We start from the raw sequence: 6113 nt of genomic DNA on the forward strand, positions 1-6113 counted from the left end.
CGCAGGGGTTGGAGGGTTTTGTTCGGGGACCAAAGTGCCAGGAAACAGACACAATGAGGAATGACTTTTAAAACTGTGCCAGTTTTTTTTTTTTTCTTTCTTTCTTCTTCTGCAGGACCTCAGGTGTTGTGGGTTGGTTTTCAATGGCTGGTTTTGTGTGAATGAAAGTCTCTAGGAACTTCTCGATAGAGTTTGATAAATGAGACATGTTCTGCAAATATCCAGGTCTGTATTTATATTCTGGGGCTGCTGAAATATATATATATACTAGGGATGTGCAGAGAGCCCAGTATTTGTATTTGTATTTGAAAAGAAGTGGAAAGAGGTTTAAAAATCCTGTTTTTTTTATTATTATGCTTTTAATTTTAGAAAATTAAAGTGTTACAATAAATGTTCATGAAGCGTGTGTCAGTAGTTCAGCTTTATCTCTGGGGAACACTCCCAACTCTGGGAGTGATGTCCAAATTAGGAAATGTGCGTCATGTAGCAGGTGGATGTGACTCCCCTCACTGAGACACTGAGATAGTGATGTAACCGACCTGTTCGCTGATATTTAACATGTTTTTTTTTTCTTTACGAAAACAAATAATTGTTGAAATATTTGTATGAAACAAATATTCATTAAAAAAAAACCCCACTATTTGTGCTTTGCCGAATAACGTATTTGTATTCGGGCACACCCCTAATATTTACATGGTTTCCAGTTAAAAACTCCTTATTTATCTTCTACTGGTCCTTTATGCAGCCCCTCAGTTCAGCCTCTGTGTGAAACAGGCCGTTTTAGCTCCTGTCTCTTTAAGGCCCCGCCTCCTGATGAGCCCACTCTGTTCTGATTGGTCAGCTTCAGGAAGCTTCCTCCGGCTCCGGAGGCTATGTAAACAAACTATAGTAGCAGGATTTCACTTCTTTTTCTCCTTCTTTACTCCAAATGTCAACTTCTCAAATCCATCCATACATGTTGAAGCTGAATCACATCTGAAATATGAGACACATGGAAACACCTTAGCAACCACCTTAGCAACAAAGGCTATTGAGCAAACAGCCATTTATGGGCATGCGTGACGAGTCCACGTCAGCTTGTCAGCAAGGTAGAACATTGTAAATGAAGCATTCACAACAGGTTGAAGCCCTGACTTTTGACTTGCAGGCAGCATTTCTACATACGTTCTCACCTCAAGTTTTGGAACTTTGACCATGTTTAACATCCAAACATCAGAATATGATATAAATATCAGAAAACCACAAAAAGCAGAATATGAACCCTTTACACCCTCCAGAAAGCTCAAATTAGCTTCTGGATCTGATTCAGCTCCAACATGTACGGATGGAATCGAGGAGTTTCCATCCAAGATGTTAGATAACATAATCAACATTATATATCTTCTGCTGTGATCTAAATTACGTAAATTATGGATCAGACTCTGTATCAGCAGATACTCAATATTATGGACTCAGATTGGGGTCAGAAAAACTTGATGTGGATATCAGTGAAAATTTTTTTTACATACGTTCATCTCAAGTTTTTTGAACTTTGACCATGTTTAACATCATTGATCTTCTTAAATTGAAGATCTGATATGAATGAAAACTGATGTGAGGAGATCTTCTAGAAGGAAGACGTCTCACTCTGTTGGAGTTATTGGAACTACAGAAACAGTCAGTCCACTGTGTTGTTGGGCTGCAACTAACGATTAGTCATTATCGATCCATCTGCTGATTATCTGTGATTCGCTCGGTCTGTAAAATGCCAGAAAACAGTGAAAAATGTCTGTCACAGTTACCCAAGGTGATGTCTTCAGATTGCCCGGTTTGTTAGACCAACAGTCCAAAATACAAACATATTTAATTTACTGTCACGTTAGACTAAAATAAAACAACAGAACATCTCTAATAGCTTCAGAAGAAGGTGTTTAATCTGCTTGATTTTTGTGTTCATGCTTATTCATTTACAGATGCATGTATGGCTCATTACAGTATGTTTGATGCCTGTCAGGTCTGTCTGTAAAATATTCATTACTCTTGTGTGTGTGTTTGGAGTCGGTCCATGTGTTCGTGCTCCTGTGATTGATCCTCAGTTTCAGGGTGAGCAAACAGACAAACGCAAAACAAATGTTCTCTCGCTCCGGGCTCGGGTCGACTCTAATGTACGAGTCCATATTCATACCGACATTAGTTTCATGTCGCCTCATTTGCTTCCCCCACTTTAAACTGACATCAACAGAGAGGAGTTCAGAGAGCTCGACGCACAAACACAAAGAGGAGGCCGATCCGCGTATTTATTAGGTGTCGTTGATCAGACAGAACACAACAGGCTTCAATGCAAGACAGAGGAGTTGAGCAAAGTGTGATGTGTCAATGCAGTTCTATACTAATGCCAACACACGTACAGGCTGATAGATGAGGAAGCTGGTAAAGAGCGACACATTCACTGTCTGTATACTCACTGAACAATACAGACTAAAGACGGTCAGAGGCAGACGGAGAGCGCATTAAAGGAGAAAAACAAATTATAATCAGACAGAAACAGACAACAGACGATGAGGTGAAGACAATCTGTGAAAAAAAATTTGATGACTATGAAGCAAACACAGACACAGTTGTGATTTTACGATGCAGATCCAAAGGGATGATCGACTTAAAGGATATGTCTGGAGAAACCTCATTTACACAGCCAAACCAACAATGAACTGATCTACTAACAAGTATTGTGTGTGTATCAAAGCTGATATATCTTATTAAAAACACATCAGTGAGTCACATCGCTGCACTGGGTCACATGTTCCTTCATCATGAAGAAGTTTGGTCACGTCAGTTTGTTTAGAAACGGTTCCAAAGACTAATAACAGCATCATGTTTTCAGTCTCCAGAGAGTAGTTCTGTGTAAGGCAGACGCTACTGAGCATGTGCAGAGACAACGTTCTGTTTACAGTTTCGCTAGCTTGTTGTGCTGCATATCACAACCTCTGGACTTTGTACATTATAAATTTAATAAAAGATCAATTTATTGTTAGTTTGGCTCAGGACGGGCTCACATTATTTCAAGTGTGTCTTAAACCAACAATCAGGAGCCCAAATGAACATTAAAGCTGTTTTTTTTTGCTGTAATCATTCCTCCTGTTCATACTGACCATTAGAAGATCCCTTCATAATGACCTTACTTACCTCCTTCTGTGCAAAAAATGTATTTAAAAGTTAATCTGAAGCTAATATGAAGCTTCAGCGTCCAAATGAGTCAAATCAAGTAGATATCTTTCAACGTTACAGTCTTTTTAGTGCCAAAGTTCCTCTTTTTGTTACTATACTTCCACCTGCAGCTCAACAGGGAAACACTGTCCGAGGAAACACAAAGAGGGAATTTGATGCTAAAAAGACTGTAAATGTGTCAGATATCCACTTGATATGACTAACTCAGACTGCTGTGGATTTTGGCCTCCATCACTTCCATTGAAAGCGCATTTGAAGGATCTTTTAATAACCAGTATGAACAGGAGGAACGATTAAACCTCTTTCATTGTTACTATGGACACTTGACTGCTGGTTTAAGACAGACTTGAAACTTATTGTGAGAACAAAACTGAAAGATAAGCTCATGTAACAATATTATATATATTATTATTGTCTATTACAAGACTTTTATCCACTAATGTAGCTTTCATGACTGTAATAATTCAACTGGACCTAATAAATGGAAACTGGAAACACTGGTTTCCAACTGGGGGGAAGAGGAAAAAGACTTACGCTACACAAAGTGATGCTTATTTTTATAGATTTCCCTCTAATCTTTGTTTCTTTTTTTTTGCAAATTATTGAATATTTTTACTTCTTTGGGACTAATGATTATTCTAACAAACAAGAGGAAATGATGAATCTTTGGTAAACAGATGCAAACGATGACGAATAGGAACAAGTAGATTGTTTTTGCAGCTCCTACAGTCACTGATGAAGTGCCTTGCTCGAAGGCTTTCTCACAGGCAACCTTCACAGATGAGAACATTAATCAAACACTTCTCTCTGTCAGATTTTTCCCATGTTGACCATCAGTTTGAACCTGCGGCATGAATCATCACAAACCAGCTTCTTCATGCTGCCGCTGCCTCAGAGGAGGCATCGCCAGAATCTCCACGAAATGTTTAGTTTTCTAACCGATGTTAATAGTTTCCAAACTTTAAATATTCATATTTAGATGCAGGAACTCTTTCTCAGGAATTCTTAATACGTAACATTGCTGCTTCATCTCTCTGTTAAGGTGCTTGTTGTCATTCAGACAGACTTTTACATTAACGTTCCTCCTCAGGTTCAGTCAGACATGACGGTTTACAGAGAGACACGATGACAGTTAGCGATGTTGTGATCTAGAGGAAGAAGACTGTCTTGTTCTCTCTCAGGCTGCATCACTGATGGATTTTCAAACTTATTTTGCTGTTGAAGTCTTGTGCTGTGTCTCAAATCCCATACTTCTGTACTTACACTTAACATTTTGAGTGCATAAGTGCGTTCACACTGAGAAGTATGGAAAAATGCAGCGCACTGTGAGAACCTGGATGGTGCACTCAAAACGATCAAAAAGTTGAGTGTGGAACTATGGATACTTCTCGCCCTCAATGGTCGCCATCTTGGCTACATAGCGGAAGAGGAGGGACCACTTTTCACGTTGTAACTACGGTGAACATCGCCACATTATACAAATGTAAGTTATACATGTGTTTTTTAGCACTAAGCACCACTATGCTGTTATCGGATATAAGCCATCAGTATGTTTTTTGGGTTAATTTAGCAGTCTGTAATGATTTGATAGCGTGAATGCTAACGCTAGCTAATGCTAATTTGCAATCGTCATTTCCAGTAAGTGCACAATGGCTGTGTTTGATTTGAGACAACACTACCCTGTCAAAATTTGCGCACTACGCCAGTAATATATAGTGTACACAGTGTACTACATGAAAGTGTACTAACAGAAGTATGTGATTTGAGACACAGCTTCGGTGTTCCCAGTAAGCTAGCGTTAGCTTAGGTAGCGGGACGTGTTTCCAGAGTGTGCGCTCCATATTTTGAAGCTCCTGGTTCCCAATTGATCATTTTTTTTGCTGACTATAAGCTAAAGCCTAAAGCTAACTTCTCATGACGAAGATATGCTATAGTGAATGAATCAGTGCAGCACCATCAAATAAAGAAAGACAAAGAGCATGTGGTCACAGTATCACAGTATTGTGAATTTCCCAAATTCAAGGTACTAATTACCAGACATCCATCCTCTGCAGTAAACAAAAGTACAAAAACAGATGTATAATAATTCAGCTGCCACCATATGTTATATAAAATAGCTTCATAATGGGACCTGCTGCATAACACTGAGCACACACACACAATGCTGAGCTGTATTATATATGTGTGATGTATGTCGGTGAAATGACTAAGTCACATGCTGTATCAGTGTGTGTAGCAGCAGGGAGCCGGAGAGGCAGCAGCATAACATCTGTCTCTACTGGCTGCTGATATATTTTAGCACACAAATAGAAAACCTGGAAGTGTGGACGGCTGCGGGCTCCATCTAGTCAAAAAGTCATTAAAATGGCGTTTGTGGTACGTTGTGGCAGGTTCTTCCTTTGTTTTCCTTTTATTAGTGTAACCCAACTTCTCTCTCAGTCCTTTGGTACTTTCTTTTTTTTTATTTAATTTTTGACTTAATTCCAGTATATATGTACCTTGTTCCTCTGAAACAGCAATAAAGTCTCTTGAATCTTGAAATAAATCTTCAGCTCACCAGGCTACACATGCATCCTCTGTACATAAAAGGGATGTTTCTCCCTTTCAGATGATTTGATACGCAGCTAGATACAAAATCCGATATAGATACATTGGTAATTATATGATACACTGTGATACAAAGCTGCAATTACAAACAGATGTTTTTTTTCTTTTATTGATAACAAGTGTGATGGTAAAATGGTAAATGGGCTGCGTTTAAATTGCGCCTCTCTAGTCTTCTGATCACTCAAACACACATTCACACAGTGATGAAACAGCCTTCAGGAGCTCTTCAGTATGTTGCTGAAGGACACTTTAACATGCAGACTGGAGGAGCAAACTGCTGATCTTCTGATTAGCGGAGAACC

Source organism: Thunnus maccoyii, chromosome 3 (assembly GCF_910596095.1).
Source record: "Thunnus maccoyii chromosome 3, fThuMac1.1, whole genome shotgun sequence".
In the NCBI taxonomy this organism is placed as follows: Eukaryota; Metazoa; Chordata; class Actinopteri; order Scombriformes; family Scombridae; genus Thunnus; species Thunnus maccoyii.